The 21,936-nt window shown below is 34.7% G+C and overlaps 1 protein-coding gene across 1 annotated transcript in view; it reads right to left on the bottom strand.

Annotated features, from left to right (window-relative positions):
* Positions 1 to 21,546, bottom strand: part of LOC139959016 (calcitonin gene-related peptide type 1 receptor-like) — an 88,643-nt gene extending 67,097 nt beyond the window's left edge. Inside the window, exon 1 of the mRNA XM_071956518.1 lies at positions 21,313 to 21,546. The gene's annotated coding sequence lies outside the window, so the exon portion shown is untranslated. The remainder of the gene's footprint in view (positions 1 to 21,312) is intronic.
* Between the last annotated feature and the right edge of the window lie 390 nt (positions 21,547 to 21,936).

Genomic DNA, 21,936 nt, shown 5'->3' with positions numbered 1-21,936 from the left:
AACGACAAATTCAGGCAACGTTAGACGAATGTCAATGCCTGATCCATCTTAGGCAATATCAATAGTTCACTTATTAAGGAATCTTTCCCTCCTATAACGTATTATTTCTATTTTGGTTATATTTGCACACACAGTTTATACTCATTAAAGGGGACTTTTGTACGGGGCAAGTATGCCGCAATTATCTATATTGTTATCAATGTTAAAGCATGTCATTATGCATGCATCATTCTAGACGACGACTCGTTTTTTTTCAAAATTGTTTCTCGTACTTGTTTGATTAAACACTGACAGATACCAATGCCAGAATGATAGACTAAAGTTGTGAAACTCCTTCCCAGATTAGTGAATGAAAACCTTGAATCATCCAAGACTGGGGCGATAGCGTTTCCTGTTCGTTAGGAAGTTGTCGCAACATCAGATCAGGAAGCCAATTAAATGTCCAAGCTATTGTTCAACTATAGAGAGCTGCAACATAATTAACCGTATTTGGTTTAGTCATAAATAATACAGTCTGCAGCATGTAGAAGTAGACTAGTCTGGAAGATTTAAAGATTAGTTCAATGCAGCTATTTATCATCTGCAGGTTGCTAGTGTTTCCAAGTCCATAGTTAATCACATAAAGTTCTCCAATGGCTTATTCGTTTTAAGATTTAAAGAGAGTACTCTAATAAGCTCAAGCCTTACACAAGAAATTTACAAACTGAATTTTACAAACCAAACGGTTTGCATAAAATTTCATTTTACTTGTTTCCTGTGTTGCTGAAAGAAAAAGTTAAATAAGATTCTTTTCAAATATATATTTTTGCTGAACTTTTAACCAATAAACAATAAAATTCTCTTTTACCTTTGGTTTTCTCGTTCGAAAGACATTACCAAGATTAATATATTTTTTACTCTAATATGTAAGTCATAAATACCAAAAGTTGATTTTTATTGATTTGTATGGCTGACTGACAAGTAACACATCGATGGACTTGCAAATAAGTGCATCGGGAATTTGAATACATGCGAGTTCTGTTAAGGGACCTCTATCCATCTATTAATATCATGCCAACTTAAATACCAACATAAAAACAGGGAACCCTTGCAGACTGTGATCAAGAATAGTCAACAACAAGTATTAATGTCCCTCGTACATCCCTTTTTTATGTAAACTAAGATGTCACATATATCCAAAGGAGTTAAGTTACTTGAAAGCCTAAACTCTTAAAAGTTTAAACTAGAAACAAAAGAGGTAACTGGAAGGTACTATTTTGTACCACACGTATGAACTTTTTCTTATTTTTTTATTTATTAAAATACCTTTAACAATCTTCGTTACCTTTCCATCAATATCAATACTTAGTGCTAATTATATCGAAGACATTCCCTCCCCCTTTTTTCTCTCTCTTCCTCTTTGTTCAACGCGAAAACACATCCCGAAAAAGGCTAACTATAGATGGTAACAAACACTTTTATTTTCTTCTCAGCATCTTCACTCTTTTCTTACTTTTACTCTATAGGCCCAATCATTGAACCTTCACCTTCACCAAATGTCATGGTTAATGTGATTTTAGATAACCGACTTCATATCACCAACCCGCGGAGAACTGGCTAACCTTTTTTTTTCAATTTGACGAGAATAGTACTGTTGTTAAATTCTGTCCCTTGGGTACCCTGACTTCATGACATTGATCTGTCAGGAAAGCAGAACAAGAAGAAATCAGCTGAAATGACAATAGACGGGAAAACATAGAGCATGGAACAACCACTGCATGGTTGACCGTGGTGAATCTTTGCAAACAGTCATTTGAATACACAGAAAGCGATGTGAAGTTAGTAAGAAACTGATGTGAATACAGAAAGACAATTAACTGCTCCATTACTTGTAGAATCCTGTGGATATTTGATTATTTCGAGTAAAACCTTCCAGAAAAATACAACAAGGAAAAAGAGCAGAGAACTACGTATAACTGACTAATAGTTCTTTTGAAGAAATTCGTTGAAAGAGATGGCTAAAAGTATGCGTATATTTTCATTAGCTACGTATAACAATATACTCAGGTATGCGTATATTTCTATTAACTACGTATAACTATACACTCAGGTATGCGTATATTCTTCCATTAAGTACGTACAACTATACACTCAAGTATGCGTATATTTCCATTAACTACGTAAACTATACACTCAAGTATGTGTATATTTCCATTAGCTACGCATAACTATTTACTCAAGTATGCGTATATTTCCATTAACTACGTACAACTATACACTCAAGTATGCTTACATAACTATATACTTATACTACTACACGGTAGGGTCTATTTTCATTGCAAGTTCGAGAGCCATAGCATTTCAAGTGTGTGTTCGGGGTTATTCCTACAATAACTCATCGAACGGCAGTAATATATTATTCGCTTTTTAGATGAAACCTATAGCTTAACTATATTTGTAGCCAGTACACTTGGCAATGACTTACCAGTCATTCAACCTATAGATGTTGTTTCCTCTTCATTTAGGAGAGCAAATGCAGAGAGGCATTTTAAGTGTGCAAACTCCATGAGCAAACAATCTTTTTCGTCTCTTCTCTGCCCAGTTAAAAACCTAATTCTTCCTTCAAGGGGATTGTCGTTTATTATATTTGCATAACTGTAGCGAGATCCAAGAACGTGGTGTTGCCCTCTGCCAATAGTTGGACTATTGGGAGACGCACACTGAGAATTGGACTAAATATTCCAACACGGTAATCCTTTTAGCAAGAGTTACACTAGCGAGGAGAAGTAAACAGTCTACGGTATAGAGAGTTCGAGGGAATATATATTAAATTGTAGTTTTAAGAAGCATTCTTTAACATGGTTCTCTCTAGACTCATGCTTAGCAAACCTTGTGGATAATAGAAAAGAAAAATGAACTAGATTTCAACGTAAATTGAATAACTATCAACACTTTCCTTTCGTTTTGGTAATATTATTATTATTATTACTTAGCGATTACCCAGTAAATGAAGATACCTTCCATCCCAATATCCTTATTGCTATTTGCTCCATGAGCACCAAAAAAGTCGGTTCTTAATAAGGTCATCACTTTCGAATCGCATTTACAAGTAGACCGTTTCCACTTTTTGGGTGAAAAGGCTTGTCAAACTATTTGTTATAGTCCCTATATAGTTAAATGAACAAAATAATGGACTACTGCGCAAATCAAATACATTTAATTAGTTAGTAAGTAATTAATAAGGAAGGTTATTTGCATCGAGCTCGTCTTCGAGCAAATATTAACGTCACTGAAACGTGATCAAGTTGTGTATAGCTTGATGTCACCATCAAGTATCTATCGACATCCTCTCAAATGCCAATGAGATTAAAGCTTTGCGTTGGGAGGAATTGTCAATGATTTATCGATACTGTAAAGTCACGATTTATATTACTGTCATTTTATCCATGTTTGCGGAGCAAATTTCAGGCTTGTGGAAAGAACAAAGTATTGAAACGTTCCATTACTTGTAGTTACTAAACTCAAAGCATACGTCAAAACCGATCAAAAATAAAGTAATTAACAAATTGCACACGTGAGTCTTTTTACGAGAAGCAAACTCGTGTTTGATATCGCTCTCGACAGGTCTCGATGTTCTATAAATGTTTTGCAGCCAATTGAACATTCAAGTCTGGATTTAATCCCCCCCCCCCTTTCCAGCCCCTCCTTCCCTCTTTCTTTATAGATGAGTTTACAAACCCAAAGAAACGGATCTACCTCATTTTTTGCATGCATCCATAGTATTCATAGCTCGATAGGTATACTTTAATTCAATCATAATTATCCGTTAGATTAAGGCCCAATCTTGATCCTCGGATTTCTTTAGAAAATCAATAAACCATCAGAAACAAAATAAAACAGAAAAGGGGTATACGTAAAATCAAGTATCGGAAGAAGGAAATGTTCTCAGAAACATGCAAACATATTTACGGGAGACGCGAAGGGAGACTAAATGTTGTGTAAAATGTTAGAAGCCGACTTGGACGCAAAAAATAATAGAATAATCATTGTTGACAAGAAAATAATTGTTGACTGAAGAAAGAGGGAATGTATGAAGGCAATGAGCTTTAAGTTTTATACATTCATTGAAGTTATGCATCAGGAAAACTGTGGGGGATACTTAAACATTGTGAGTGATCTCATTTTCGTGCTGAAAGGGGAAAATGGTATGATAGAATTGCAGGGAAAGAGGGAAGAATTTTGGAAGTATATAGTTTCGTAATATATAATATAATAAGTAATTTGTTACTTTATATGTGTGTTTTACAAGCCTCCGAATAACAAAACCTTTTCCTATTTCTTCAATAAAGTCATATGTCTATCTAATTCGTCGGTGTTCAAAATTGTCTTAACATTTTGTAATATGCCATGTATATATACGTTGTTGTTGTGTGCTTTTTTAATTAATTGATACAGCAAAGTGACGCACGCGCATGTTTTGTAAAAGTGAACCATGCATCGTCAACTGTTAAGATATACATCCCCCATTGGTAAATCAATTGCAAAACATCATTGGCAAATGACATTACCTTAAAGAATTGTCCTTGGTTATATAAGTGATGACATTTGAAAGGACTTGTTATTTCAGTAAACTGACGTCGGTTATAAAAAGCACATCATCACGAATGACCTGTCCATTTTTTGTTTTCAAATTAAGACGACTTGAAACCAACGTAGTCGGCAAATTACACATATGACACCGTGAAGAGTTGCAACCTTGTAATCGTAAGTTTATGTAATGACGTTTGACAATCTAGAAATCCATATAAGCTAAGAAGCAACCACTTCTCGAGGACCCACGTAAGTATGTAAATTGGATTCACTCGTAAATATCCAAAACGGATTCACTCGTATAAAATATGTAATGGTGTGGGGATGTCAACGTATGCTAAGATTCGACAAGTCTCTGAAATTATTTTCCAGCCATGTTGTTACCTTGGATGTCTTCTTTTATCTTTGCTAGTTTTAGGGAACAACTAATGTCCAAGTATACGTATAGACAGCATAACATCATGACCGCGACCATACCAGCGAGAAGTATCCGAAACTTTACATTTACGTCACAAAAGACACTATACCATTTCTACGTCTTATTATTTCGATTTTTAAGAAGTCATCACTTTTTTATCTTTATAGCTTACAACTGTCAGTTGTAATGACTTGTTCTTGTGCCCGTCCATCCTCTTGGAATTGTACTCGTAAATCGTACTCATGCTATTGTACTAATATAATAAAATATCGTTGTAATGACTGTTAATTTTCATTTCAAACCAAAGTGGATACATGATACCATCTATGGACAGTCCTTTGCTTCAATCATGGAGCTGCTGGCCCAGCAATCGAATCAGTCGTAGACATGCAACGTAAACGGATAAAACCTATACCTACCTAATGGTGCATTAGATTCGACAGTGTTCATTATACCGATATTGAGTTTCAGCCCCCGAGCAAAACTTTTTAATCAAGGGATAAAACAGAAAGTTACTGATGATCTTGACTGAGCAAACTATTGTACATTTTGGGCACGTCACTAATATTTTTTTTATAGTTGAGATTACTGCACAAGTATGGGTGCCATTTTACTGTTTCGAATTGTGGTTTGTACTAAAGTGCGGGGAGTGGGATTTGCCTTGCACTATAACGAAGGTCATTCATGCAATAAATGTCACCTATTAAGAGTAATACATATTGTAGTACTATGATATAAGCCGTACTCAGAATGGTTGATACATTTGCCAACAAATCTAAAAGAAGAATCCTCCAGGTTTCATCTGACTCAATACCATCTGAGCGGAAGAGCTTCATTCGAAGCCGGAAGCAGTTATAAAGGGGAGAATGTCTCTCTATATATATTGATAGTATACGACGTCTGCAGCAACTGTTAAGAGGCAAAGAACGGGGAAGAAATTAATCTACCCGGGTAGCAAATTTCTTTTCAGCGTCATGGAGGCTTAAATATTCCAGTATTCACAGACGGTTCAGCTGCCGCTTGTTGGCTATATACCAGTAACACAAATCTGTTTCGAGAAGCCTCTTAATTCTAATATCGATGTGTTCTCTTGGATGATGTATACTGGACAAACACAAAAGTCATACCTTCAGATGTTTCCTGTGATGTTTAATATGATTAGTTATTGTATTAGCCTACTTGCCTATATCCCACATAATATAATCATTTAGTGCTTTGACTCGTGCATGCATGTATCACTAAAACACCAAACACGTATACGTCGGAAGTGGCTGAAGGTCAGGAAATGAAAAGCGGTGCTAATTGGTAGTTTATAAAACAGAAATGAAATAATTAATTTAGAAAAGAATAACCCTGTTTATATTTCTTATTAATCTTGCGCTGATCATTTTGGTCCCTAATTACTCCTGATAAAAATTGATCATTTTCCAAGTAGTGTGTTGCAGTGCATGGTCAAAACCCCCTCCCAACTTTCATCGTCAGTCGAGGGTAAAAATGTCCAGTCGGAGGACTTTTTGCCATCAGTTCGGAGAAGAATTAGACTACTCCTTAAGTACCAAGACGTTCTTCCTTAAAAATTCGCTCTACATCCTCAATTAGTATTTATAATCCCCCCCCCCCCCCCCACCGCCGCTATACCCACTGTATCCTAACTCATGCCTGTGCTGTGGCCGAGTGGAAAAAGAGGGTCGCATTTGAAACAATGATGATTAGCAATCGGAAGGTTCCGGATTCGATACCCGGCCGGTGGTAGTAAGGTGGGGTTTTCATCCAAGAGCAACCTACGGTTTTCCCATCTGAAATGACTTTCTTAATTGAAAAGGCTCCAAATTTGAGTTAAAATGTTGAATTGGAAGCCACCCGATGTTATCCAAGTTGTAATCCATAAGCCCTTGCGGGCTTCTCCCACATTTGTGGTCGCTTAAGCGTCATAAATATATAACTGCTGATTATCATTATTATTATTACGCTACCTTTTAAAACGCCCAAGCACGTCACTGATTTGTTGACAATCTCCTGTTTCATTGCTTTAATAATTACTTTATGTTATTAGAAAATAATTATTCATCTCGCAATTATTACGAATAGACAGCAACGGTGAATTTAATTTTATAAATCATATTTCCAAGACGTCAGTATGTGGTTTTCCAGAAGGTTTCGATGATAAATATGAAAACTACAGAAGGGAATTAATGAGAAAATATGAGAGCTGTGTTTTAAACCAATCTTTTTGATTAGCTAACGACTTCTTTTTTTCCTTCTTCCGTGACCGGTCCCAGTTACACAATATAGCATTAAATATTGTGGATATCTATTTATAGATATCAGGGAAAGTGTATGTATGTGAATGACGGTAAGGGATTTCTTAGAATGTGAAACTGATTTCATTATTACTCGAGAATAATGGTACTATTTAAAACATTCACTGTTTCCCATTGATTGAAATGCAATATCGTAATATTGCTAGTCATTAGAAATGCAGTGCATGTCTTGCAAATAATATATATATATATATATATATATATATATATATATATATATATATATATATATATATATATTATATATATATATATATATATATATATATATATATATATATATATATATATATATATATATATATGACTACCAAACATTCAGTTTGGAGGAATTGTGCAAACAGACAAAAAAAATGAAGAACTATATATGTAAGCTGCTATAAATAAACAGGAAGGTAGTTATGCTAACCTACATTCCATTTTATGAAAGAGCAATGTGGGTTTCAATTGCTGTGAATTTGTTACGTGTAATCGCGATTGATTGATATAGGTATTGACGTGAATTTATTATTTAAAGATTCACACATGGAACGTGTTCTCCATCTCTAAAGAAGCTTCCAATCCAAGTATAGATTCCAACCGTGTCGACCTGTTTCTCTTTTCGCAAAATGTCAAAGATGACATCTCAGTGACTAATACAAACACGACGCACGCCTAGCATTGAAGCATTGCTATGACTTCACGAATGTTTATATAGCCATCTTAATGAAATGTGTAAATAAGATTTTCTACACAAACAAGAAGCGTACCATGTTCGAGCCAAGATTTACATAGATATATAAATGATGATCCTGTATCGCCGAACACAATATAATTTATTTCCCATATGTCTCAATTTCGAAATGATTGTTGTAACAGCTTAATATAAAAAAAACTGCAAATACACACAAGAAAAATGGTGTTGCCAAAAACGACATTGCACAATCAATCACTAACCGCTCCAATGAACTCTTCAGATATAAAGTATTAAAACTGCAGCTTAAGTGCAATATGCGTTTTATATAGAATTACATAAAACAGGGTTCATTCTGCAGCACGATAATTATTAAGGTAGCGGGATCATTTAAAAATAATTGTTGTTAACGACGTAACGTTTTTTTTTGTGTATTAAAAATGAGTACCAAACACAAATTATTTGGTTAAAAATATTTTTTTATTGCACTGGGGAAGGTACACGGGTGAGGAGTCATATTTATATTGTATGGGAGCATGCTACCTATCTTTGTCGCATGCCAGCTTGCCAGCATGCCAGGTTACGGAGAATTGTTGCAAAGGTCAATACCATGTCCCGTTTTTAATCATTTCGTAGAATGAAGAAGAGCCGAGTGTCTCTCTATTTGGTGTAAGGGTTAAGCCGCTTATAACTCATATTTGACCAGCCATCATAGCTCTACTCTTCTTTTTCCCCCTCTCTTTTCTTATCGATCTGACTTAGGCTTGAATACGTATAGAGCCATAGCCTCCTATGAGACTTACTTCGTTAATGAACCGAAATACAATCGGTCTTATCCCTGAGGGTGTTTGATATGGTGTCAATTATTAAACTACGCACAAAGACATCAGGAAAAAAATAATTTTGTATTAGTATTGTAGAGAGTAAAAGAGACTTTTCACTGAACAATATTTGTTGCGTCTAAACACATGTCAGAGATTTCTATCTGGTCATCTCGCCATCCGAGTGTAATTATAAACCTAGTTTATATCTCTCTCTCTATCACCTCCACCTATCGCTGCCTGCCTCTCTCCATCTCTCTCCACTCTCCTCTCTCCTCTCTCCTCTCTCCTCTCTCCTCTCTCCTCTCTCCTGTCTCCACTCTCCTGTCTCCACTCTCCTCTCTCCTCTCTCCTCTCTCCTCTCTCCTCTCTCCTCTCTCTCTCTCACTGAAAGTTTTCCTTGACATTTTTATCGTTAGTGTCTATGCCTGATATACCGCACTAAACAGTTTGTTTTTAAAATGAAATTTTGAATTTTGACCTTGACTATTTTTCCTTAAACAATGATTGATGTCAAACATCTAATAGGCTATATATTTAATTGAAACTATCTTTGTATACTTCGTTACTAATGGAATATACTCAAGGGAGAAAAAATGATATTAAATGTGTCTAACTTCCCTTGTGACAGTTTTCATCTTTAATTCATCTCTCGCGCTCTTTTAAAGAATATTGTTCACAATCATAACAATTTTTCTGTTTTATAATAAAAAATAAAACAAAAGTCGCGCTATTTTCATTAAAACAATGATCTGGCACTTACCCTCAAAGGAAAGGCCTTGTGATGAAGGAAAAAGTAAAACAAGCCTTTTCATTTTCGGAAATATTTGTAGCCTCAAGTTTATGAAACTTTCGACAACTCAACAGTAGAAGACTCGTGGTTTCTTTTCGGTGGGGGGGGGGGGGGGGGAATCTTCTGATTTTAACAAGGAGCAAAGCGACAACCACCACGCCGCATAACAAGTAGCTTGTTTTATATTGGGAGCTTTGTAAACGTCTCTTGGAAATTGTAGGAAGGTACAATTTCGTTCGACATGAACCCAGGAAATATAATTATGTTTGGAATACGTATAACGTAGACAATGAAGGTAAATAACCCATCAACTAGGTGGGCTATAATGCCTACCCAGTGAAGTAGTTAGTCCACCCAGTAAATCGAGCTATACCCGTTGCCATTACATGGTTTGGCCAACATACCCTACCATCTCCACCCGCCCCCCCCCCCCCGCCCCTTACCAGAAGATTATTTGGCCCACTTTTATTTGGCCCACACATTTTCATTTTCATAGCACAGATATATATAAGATCAACAAACAAGTCATTATTGAGGACGTAACTAAAACAATGAGACAATGGTATTGGCCTAACTTCATGGATTAAATGATTTAAAAAAAATATATATTTCCTGCCAACTTTAATTTTTTTTTTTTTTTTTTATAAAAATAACCTAAGCAGTTCTTTGTTGTCCAATGTTGAAATCGGTTAACAGCTGCACGGAAAATCAGTGTGAGTACAGTGTTGCCCGCCTATCTGGAAAATAGCCACTATAGGTGCACGGGCAAAACAAGTTAAAGTTGCCCGCTCAGTATTTTATACTGATATATCGACATCACCGACATAAACGTGGTTATAACGATGGTTTCATATACTTAGTCGGTATAATAAGTCTATTAGTTTGATTTCATATTTGAAGTCATTATGTGGTTTCTAACATCGAATGACAATGAAATACGGCTCTACGCAATTATTGCTCCGAGTGTGAAGTGTACAAAATAAACACGACAAAGGCATTCAACAAAACCAGAAAAAAATATGCTGTTTCACTATATAAATAATGAAAACATTAAACAAACAAATGTTCAGCTATGACGTATATCAATACATGTGTTTCTTCATTAATCATATCCAAGAAAAAAAACTCACTTACGTCACGGGAGGACGCAGTGCACGTGTTGTGTTGAAGTCAATATTAAACAAGATTAATTTCACGTGGTACGATACTTGGTATACAAAAATGCGGCTACCTTTTTGTTATCGAACAGTGTATGTTTCTTTATATTCCGTGCCTGCAAAATTCCTTGGTGTAGTTGAAGATGGGCTGCAAAAGTTAAGCATGGTTCTAGTCTAGTAGTCATGGTAACTAATGAGTGCATCGGTCAGTGATGTGAACGTTGAAAGAACGAATGATTTAAACAAAATTGCCAAAGTAAGGGCTAAGTAAAAAAAATACCATCAAATATGTATTTTCGTGGCGTTACTTGTTTAAGTGTATATTTAATAACGCCATATATCGGCTATATATACATATCTGAATTTTCCTACTCATTACGTTTACATATATATATATATATATGTATATATATATATATATATATATATATAGATATATATATATATATATAGATATATATATATATATATATATACCACTACAGTAGAGCAAAAAATATTCAATCAACGCAAACCGAAGACGTATTGACGGAGCTGTAAAGTCCGTTTCGGTTCATCAATATGGCTCCAGTCTTAACACATATAGTAAGATGATGTATTGCGTTTAAGCTCGCATCCTACATTGTCGTTTGGTGACCACATGTTTGCACCCAATATAACGTATCAGTGAACCGTCAATATCTTGTCAGCTTGCAATGTATCAGAAATTCTCAATATTCTTGAAATACCGAGAAGTCAGCCAGGCATCTCGTCTTGCTACAGAGATCATGGACTGACTTCTCGACTTAATCAACAGAGTGAATGAGGGAAGTGATTGTCTGGGTTTATAGAGACAATATTTCTTAAAATGTTCTCCGCTAATACATAGCTAAGAGGGACATTTTCGTATAACACACATCTAGTGTGACGTACCTGAGGGTTCGAATCTCAGAATGCATTATATACAATCGGTGAATCGTCTGTCATGCAGTACAGTACAAAGGGTGAAAATGTAAATAAGTATATGTGCGGGACAATTTCCATGACGACGAATAAAATGAAAGGAAAAGAAAATCCCACGCAAACTGTTTTTAAATTATTGTTTATATTGTTATACATACCTGGATTTTCCTACTCATTACGTCTACTATTATATAAATGTATATACATATATATATATATATATATATATATATATATATATATATATATATATATACATATATATACATATTGACATATATATACATATATATACTCATTACGTCTACAATTATATAAATGTATATACATATATATATATATATATATATATATATGTATATATATATATATATGTATATATATATATATATATATATATATATATATATACATATATATATATATATATATATATATATATATACATATATACAATTAAATATACATAAATATACATATAAATATATATATATATATATATATATATATATATATATATATATATATATATATATATTTATATTTATAGAAACTTACGTCACCCGTTCGTGAGGATAATAAAGTAGCAATAACGAAAGTTGTAATGGGAATTAAATTTGTCGGATTTGTTACTTAAGGACGAGATACAGTACTTCACTCTGTTGTTGATCTATTAAATGGCCTTTTACTCAGTATAGGGTTACTTAGCAATTCATTTCATCAGCTGCGTTGATGCAATCGATCTCTTCTCTTTGGTGTTGAATAAACTTTTATACGAGTGCACCATCATGAAAGGTCACATGTAGTCTTGTAACTACATTTTTTTCTACCGATTTGTCCGATTCTATCGCCAAAAGGATAGAATTAATATATTTATATGAAGATCATGGATAAATGCCTGGCAAAGAGCCTTGGTACGAGAGTTTAAACAAATAGTTTAGAAAGGTCATTGGTATGAACATCTTACAAATGTAGCGATCTTGAAATGGAAAGGTGGAAATATTTCTGAACTCAACAAGGAATTACATATTTTTATGAGTCCCCCATGCATCTTGCAAGGTTTTCTAGGAAAAATGCTATAGAATAATTCGATCAGGGACGTATTAATACCTGCAGTAAATAGGTACCATCACTAACGTTAAGCTTCACAAAGTAAAGTCTAACCCTGGAATGTTTTGAAATATTGACAAAAACAAAAGCAAACTGTCTGTAATTGGGTCTTAACGCAAGGTAAGGATATTAATTACTTTTAATTGTTTTTTATGAGGTAGGAAATGTTCGTGCACGTATAAATTGATTTTTAATAATAATGATGATGATGATGATGACGATGACGATGACTATGATGATATCTATTTAAATAGCGCGTATACGAAAAAGCATATCTCAAAGCATTATTACACAGGTTTAGAGAGATAAAAATCTTAAAAAGTACAAATATACGATGCATCAGCATATAATGAAAGTAATAAGTATTCAAAGCAAAATCTTAAAAATGAAAACGAGATCAGTCATGTAGACTAGAGTACATGGTATAACAGATGAGTCTTAGGTTAGGACTGAAAACAATCAAAAGTTGGGAACAAGACGAAGTACCGCGTTCCATAGACTTGATAGACATATATGAAATACTCTATCACAATAAATAATTGACTTATGTTTTAAATGGTATTCTGTGTAGCCCAGACAGTCCATTCGATTGATCAATTTTGTGTCAGAAAATAATTCTAATTAAAATAATAAGTGCATGGTACAGGTATTGAAATACAATCTGGACTTTCAGCAATGGTTTTGTAATCGGTCTACAACATACCAATATTTATTTTTGCGTTTATAGACATACTAAACAAAAATTTGACCGTTATCCAGCTTGCTTTCGTCGAATCCAGCATAGTTATTTTGTGTTAAGTGTCTAGACAACACCCTCCCTTTCCCACCCCCAACCCCCCCCCCCCCTCAGTCTGCACGTTAATAATTAACCATGTTGCAAGATCGATTTTGAGGCTGTCACTTTAGTTGAGGTAACAATGTGGAACGTTGTGACGTAAATTGACCTAATAATCATATCAACCGAACGATTTGCAAAGATACAATCATTCCCAGACGAATCATTTACCCCCGGACAGTCTTAAACTCATTAGTAATGGATATCTGAAGCTTATAGTTTTTTTTTATTTATTGAAAACTATTAGTGGGGCTTTAAATAGGTCATTTTCATTGTCTTGCATTATGGTACTTAACCGTCTATAATACTAACACCGATAGGCAGTATACACACGGCGAACGTTTTGAGCTAACGGACGTATTGGATATTTCAATATCGACCAAGAAAGAACTTATTATACTTCATTTGATGCGGTTTGATGCGTTTAAACTGTGCCTTCTTTTATCAATAATTACGTCATGGATAATTAAAAGTCAACATAGCAAAGTAAAAATCCCCAAAAAATGCACACGCACACTTGTTAAATAGGTACCGTACCAAAGAAAACTTGCAAATGGCTTCAAAACGCCAGGAATGTCGAAGAAATGTTTATTCCTATTTTATTATAGTAAAAGTCTTTATTTATTTTATTTTGTCATTTGTCATTTGATCTTAAAGATAAACTAGACTAGTATTTGTAACGGTCCAGCCTTTGATCCATTTTTTAATTCGATCAAGCAGAGATATACTGCGAGTACAACAAAATGAGTACGAAATCAAATATAATTCTCCTTTTTACGACTTCAAGTTTATTATTATGCAAGGGACGGGTACAAAACACCATCAATGATGTTATAATAAGAGAATGAGTACCGAGAAATGGAGTACAGACTCACTGCCAGTCCGACTGCTATGGTACTATAGTGGTACTCATTTTATGGTACTCATTAATAGCGTCTCATCATATATAGATGAGTCTCGCTGTACGATATTATGTTCAATCGCTTGATGAAATATGACTTGTTGACGGCTCTCTAAGAGCAATTATTGAATATATAACCGTATGTAGGTCAACGCTTTGCAACGCAGTATTAAACGTATATAGGTGGAATTCATCACCTGGGGACTTCACAGGAGACATCGTGAAGGAATGGTTAACTGTTGGAGTTTAAAGGGAAGGCCAGTATGAGCATGCATGGAAAACGCAAACCCAGCCAACTTCAACAAACAGCAAAGAAAAAAAGTATTCCATTAAGGAAATATTGCATTTTTTGTTTTAATGTTCCAATCACCCACAAAATACTGCCAGTGTGGGGTAAACGGGTCAGCAATCTTAAATATGCATGTAAACGTGCTTGATGAGAAGATGTTCGTTGTCCACCGCCGACGAGACACTATACTACCACGATGTTCGTTTTGCAATTAACATCATATAGCATCTTCAAGATGCGTTGTATATGTGTTTCTGTGCCACGCATGTGAGGGACAAACTGTCTTGGTTTTCACAAGCACGGCAATAGTCTTAGCAGGGAGCTGCACGCAAATGCCGCGAGGGACTTAATCGTTTAACGTGTTCGGAAAAGGATGCTTGGAAATAACATGTGCCAAAATTCTTTCGTGCATGGCCTAGTGAGTCTAAGAAGAACCTGAGGATAATTAAATCTTGTCCAAGTTGATATGTAATATGTCTCTCCATGATGTGGACGCATGAACATTTGCAATAGTCAATAACAAGTAGATACTGCGACGATCCCTAAACCTAAACCGAAACCAAATAAAGATTTTGCAGTGCCATCAGAACCAAGAGCAAATGGGTATCAGTTCTCTTGGTAACATAATTATTATGCAAAGTTCTTCAATTTTTCTTTTCACAGTTAATTCCAGAACTAAGTAAAATCTTTTCTGGTAGGTCATGATCTTATAAAGGATGGGTCTGATCAGAATTTTCATCTTTGCCACTGAACATTTAGTTGCCAATTATATATATATATATATATATATATATATATATATATATATATATATATATATATATATATATATTACTCAATACAATACATTAATAGGTGGCTCTTGTGATTCTTTATACCACATCGAAGAAAAATTCGCTAAAGATCGTATGGATGACAAACATAGCCTATAGTGCGGTTACATATTACTAACATAATTACATAAAAGTGATGCCACAACAATCGATGCGGTATAGTCACAGTCCTTAATATGCGTTTTGACAATACACGGACTCGGAATTCTCGATGACGAACTTTGATTCAATGGAGATATTTTGCAAAGTTATTGGGGGATTTTTTGTATACACCAATATCATGATTCCTCCCTTCAAATAGATTTCTTCTATATATACACGAGATTTGCGATCTCATTTTTATCGAATCCATCATCTATGTATTATTAAGTGTGATTTACAGAACAATAAACTTATAAAGCATTGTGACTGATAGATGATTTTGAAGTTTATTATTCCCCTGTATATTTTTTTATATTATTTTTCAAAAGATTGACAGATTTAGATATTATTAATGAAACGAGTTGCCAGTATTTATAAAGGTTTCATCAGCTCGGAGTAAATCTCTGTTAGTTTTTCTCTATTTCTCTCTCTTTCTATTCCATTTTTTGTAATGAGAATTCACTATAGTCCCTTGATAAGTAGAAGAAAAACAATCCATCAATTAACAAACCGTCACGTCATTTAATTGTAATTACGTAATGAGTTAGAACTCCACAGGCGGTTTTGCGACGATTTCTGCGATAATTGAACAATTTTGAGACAGTCTGAGACATAAAGCGAGAGTATAATAAATCGAGTAAAATTAACACTGATAAGTAGTTGATATAGACTATATACGTAACGCTATATGTAAACTCTGTGGTGATAATAAAGTGTCCGCAGTTGTGCTGATACTTATTATTGCTAGCTTTTTTTTTCATTTTTTTTTCTTTTTGCAATAGCCCCGACATGCCTTATCCTTAATACCTCAAGAAGGGAACGTTACTTTATTTGTTAACCTATAGGCTTCCAGCACTTTCTCACACGGGAAGTGTCTGGCTAAAGGCCAATTTTAATTTAAAGAAAAGAAAAGTGGGTAGTAATTATTGTGATTGAAAGCAATACTTTTCTCTGAAGTTGAGATCAAACTTTTGTGCTGCAAAACCTAATGTATAGATTGTTAATGAAGAACATTTCGCTGTACATATATAAGTCAGTGTATATATGGTGGAAGTTAATTTTATAACAAAAAATATATATTAATATATATACATGATATCAAAAATGCAGTTTCTTCAAGCCTGACCTCCAAGATGTGTTTTATATAGAAGTATCTTTAATTATCATGAAGAATCGGACCGAATATTACAACAACAAAATATAATAATAAATTTAGGTTTCTTAAATCGTTTTATATCAAGACGAAAATGTTCACTTGTAGGCTGCGTTTTGGTTTTCAAATAGTTATTTTCATTTTCCTTTCAAAAATGATTAATAGTTTTTAACAGATTTTTAATAATTTTTAATAGTTTTTTTTAGAAAACGCCATTTTAAATTTAAGAGGTTTTCTTAGGTAGGCTGTACATATCTTTTGGGGGTATAGGCTAAACCATACATGGTACATGCATAACACAGCGACTGTCAGACAATATCAAATCATTTCCCCTCCGGAAGGCTCCTTAATATGATAAAGTCAGCTGATAGTGACGTAACACTTTACATTATATATTATAATTTTGAATAACCCTACTCCTACCCTTTGTTTTTAGTCAAATGTAATATGTAGGTCGAGAAACGTTAAATGTGAGTTTTATGAAATAGAACAGTATTTCACTATAAGCCTAAAGTCATCATCCGGATCCCTCTATAATTCTTCGTCTTTTAAATGGTTTCAGGAATTAGGGAGGGAAAGAATATTGAATAAACTGTCTGCTAATTTGAGTTTCTCCATCCCATTTTACCCCTTTGTTTCTCGCTATATGTACTCTAGCAAAACTAAACTATACCCTCGCAGACCAAATTTAACTAGGTTGGTTGCCGATGGTCTTATATGCGGATCGCCAACAGCCTTTATTTAAAAGGGTTCGACAAGATGACCAGAAGCGGGTCTGCTAGATTAAAGAAGAAATTCAATGGTCATTGAAAAACTGACATGTGGGGCTTTATTCGGGGGCAAGGCTTTTCTTAATACTTTGAATTATAAAAAAAATGGTGTCTATACATTCACTAAACAGACCAAGAGTGACAATAGTAGAATCATGCCTCCTTTAGGACAAAGATGAAATGTACCGTGCTAATGATAACCGACTATGACTACTATATGCCGCACGGTAAAGAACATCCGTTAGGAGAAAAAACATCCGGTCTTCTGGTCTTCAATCCTACAGCGTAATCGATTTATTTTGTTAAATCTATAGAATGAGATAACAAATTAAAATAGGATACACTAGTTTTGGGTAATATGGGATTTTTTTTTTAAATTTTGACATAAACTTTTTTTTTTAAATTAACGTATTTTCGAGGTGCATAAAGCTAGATACGTTTATAATTCTCTGTGATTTTTACTTGTTTTTGTTGCTTAAATTTAGACTGGCTCGTTCAGTAACTTTATTCGCAGGCACGTCCGGCTAACATACGATACAGCCGTCTTGGAATGTCACTGAGGTGCTAACTATAGTCTTCCTGCAAGCCAAATAGCTTTCTTTAAAGCGATATGTTATGTACCATAGATCATTTCTTCTGATTCTTCAAGCACGTGAAAACTTAAAACAGAACACACACAAAAAAACCCCGTAAAAACCAATAATATACACACTGGCGATTGTATATCACTGATAGGGTGGAGTGAGCAATATATTTTAAGATCAATCTAATTATTCACTTAAAAGACCCCCAAAATTGCAAAAACCTTTTGTGGGCCTTCGGTTTTCTATTTGCACCCATAAAATTCAAGATATGTAGTCATAACAATTCATAATTCTTATTTTTCATTGGACTACCGACTCGGAGGTGGTAAGGAGATGGAGGGGGGGGGGGGTGACGGGAGGAGAATACTCCATCCAATGGTTGCCTTAATAACTTTATTCGGATTTTTTAACATCTGATAACAAAAGCTATTTTGAATAAGGTCTTATATCTTGTCCAATTCCTTTAACACTATGCAGTGTGCCAACCTGTAGGCGTTCTTCGAAGCGTCCGACGAACATCGTGTCCATACATTCATTATACAAGGATCTAAGAGGCGGGAAGAAACCAGACTCGACCATATGACGTATGACATTTATTTAAAGGGACATTGGGTTGTTTTATTAGTATATCTCCCTTATCGCCTGTATCTTTCATTTCAAACATTTGTTTGTACAGTCCGACGATTCATGTGTAACTTGTTAGACTGGCAGACAATTTTAACTCGATTTCCTTAAGAGAAAAATATTCCACATTGGTAGTTGAAACACCCATCTCAGTATTTTGTCCCTAACTCGAGATTTGGTTGAGTGTAGGGTAGTTTGACATGATAATTACCCCTCACCCCCCCCCCACCCCCTACAACACCGGAATCTCTTCCCGTACCGCTAAGATTGCTAGCACATACACCTCACAACCAGACGTAATAATCTCTTCGGTTTTTTAAAACGTTTGGTTCCGGTAAATGTCAGTTCTATCGAACCAATATAGGAAAATATTGTAAGTTTTCTTCTTTTAATTTTAAACCATAGATCTATGCGTCTAACGTATAACATAGACCCCGTATGCTTCCTGTCACATTTGAAGTTTATGCCATGTATTACAGCAGCATATATGCATATGCTTATAATAACCGAACACTTACTATTAAGAGTTGAAAAATTCAGCATAAACCCTTACTTAGTACAAATTGTTTACGTAAAAGGAAATCTCGAAAGCAACTCCTAGGCATATGAAATGCTGCTTAAGGACTATTTGACAAAGTATGACGAATTATATATAGTCCAAATTCGTATACGCTTTGCGCGCGAAAGATTGAGTTTGTAAAGGATAATATCATATAAGTTACATTATAAGCCCTATACTACATACATAATGAAATATTGTATTTGTTTACTGAATATAATACCAAGTCCCCAACAAGGACCCTATAGGAGAGAACAAAAAAAAACTGAAGACACAAACACTCAGACCTGATTACAATGCTTAAAGTGCTTGTCCAAAGCATTCTTAAACCCATTTACACTACTTGCAAGTACAACTTTCTCAGGCAAACCGTTCCACTCATTCACAACCCTATTACAGAAAAAGTTATGCCGAATATTAATCCTACTTTGTGCCTTTTGAAGTTTAAGACAATGATCTCTGGTACAACTACTATTAGCAAACATGAAAAATATCAGTGAAGGATAAATTGTCAAAACCATACACAATCTTGAAAACCTGAATCAAGTCCCCACGTAACCTCCTAAGCCCCAGTGTGGTGAGATTCAACAGTTGTAACCGCCTATTATAATGAACACTCTTTAAGGTATATACTATGTAACGAAACATGAATGTATACATTCATATATAGGTTACATTGATGTTCAGATGTATGTCTACTTTATTCTGCACGCATCCAATGCGCCGCTTGCGCCTCATTGCACTTCTCTCTGAAAAAAAAAATGTTTTGCGAATGAATATTGACCATGCGTCATACCCGCGACGTACGTGTTTTATTGAGATTGCGAAAACTTTATCTTTCGGCAAACCAATCCATTGTCGATGGCTTTGATACAGCAGAAAAAACCTTTGTAAATCACTACTCACGACAAATACTCATTTGCCAAACATCTCCTCGAATCCTCTATAAAGCTCTCTTCAAGGTGTATCGCGATATTGAGGTACTGATTTATTTTAGGGGGATTCGCCAAAAAGGTTTATAAACAGAATAGTCTGTTGATAATAAAATCTATTAGGTATCAGGTATTCTTTGCAATATATTACAAAAATGCACAGAAATGAAAACAAAATAATTGCAAAGAAGCATCTACAATGTAGCTCTTCAATTAAGGAAATTCTCTATTTTTGACGTGACCAATGAATTTCGATATTTGTAGCATAAATACGTATATAACGTTGGTAATGATTATATATTTGTTGTGTCGGTGGCGACTGTGTTAGATTTCTCTCGCTTCGGCTCTTTCGAGGGGCTAAAAATAGCTATACATTGACGTTTAACACTCTCTTACTGCCATAGAAAAAAAAGTTGATGAACAAGAAAGTTTAATTTAAGATGGCATCCTGCAGTTGTGAATTTCTTTAGCTTTTTTGGGGGCTTGTTATCTCACCCAATACACATAGAGAACGCAGTTACTACTGTAAATCTTACAGTTTTGTACCACAGTAAAAACTGGATCGTGCTATAATTCGGTAGCATGTGCAATTAGGATTACAGTAAGAACTAAGGATATGTGTAATTCCATCAAATCCATATGTTTGGGATTTGTTGGAATTACAAATATCCTCAGTTCTTACTGTGAACTAAATAGCACATGCTACCGATTTATCAGATTTGTCAGCACGATCCAGTATTAACTGTGGTACAAAACTTTAGATTTAAAGTAGTTACTGTTATCTCTGTGTGAATCGGCTGGTTATCTCCATATCACACAGCGGAGAAGTAAAAGGGAAAAACGAAAAAGAGCGGGAAAACTCTCACAAAGGAATAGCAATTACTTACAATGTAGATGATATTGCTGTCTGCTCGAGCTGTCTGTCTGTCCCTGCACAACTTATTTAGAAAGTCATCCGGTGGCTGCAGGACTCTCGGTTCATAACAGAGTTTCCGCGACGTCACTGCAGCGATATCCACCGGGAAACACTTCCTCCGTGGATTCCATTTAGTTGTCTGTATATTGAAGAGCACACAGGACAGTCATACAATCAACATCAACAAGCGCGTAATCGTTTAAAGATGGAGAATTGTTGATAATTATTCCCTCAGCTATTTATAGTGGTAAGTGGGTGTTAACGTGTTCTAGTGCAATCTCTTTACGTTTTACACGCAAACAACTACAATAAACGAACATTAAGCACATTCACATTTGTCGAGTGCAGAAAATACACAAAAAGCATGATAAATAAGAAATATGCATTGCTTATTGACTTAGTTTAACATTCTTTGTTTACATTTAACTGATGTTTTATATATCCACGCCTACTTCATGAATATGTAATAAGAATAGCTAATTTACATGTTCTATAAAGATTGATTTTTACTGGGAATGAATATATAGTTCAAAGTTCTGGGAATTAATAATAAAACGACCAACATATATACTGCTATGCTATAAGTTGGTTACGC

The sequence above is a fragment of the Apostichopus japonicus genome, chromosome 18 (assembly GCF_037975245.1).
Source record: "Apostichopus japonicus isolate 1M-3 chromosome 18, ASM3797524v1, whole genome shotgun sequence".
Lineage (NCBI taxonomy): Eukaryota > Metazoa > Echinodermata > Holothuroidea > Aspidochirotida > Stichopodidae > Apostichopus > Apostichopus japonicus.
Note: the sequence above shows the minus strand (reverse complement) of the source record. Positions and strands in the feature narration are given on the sequence as shown.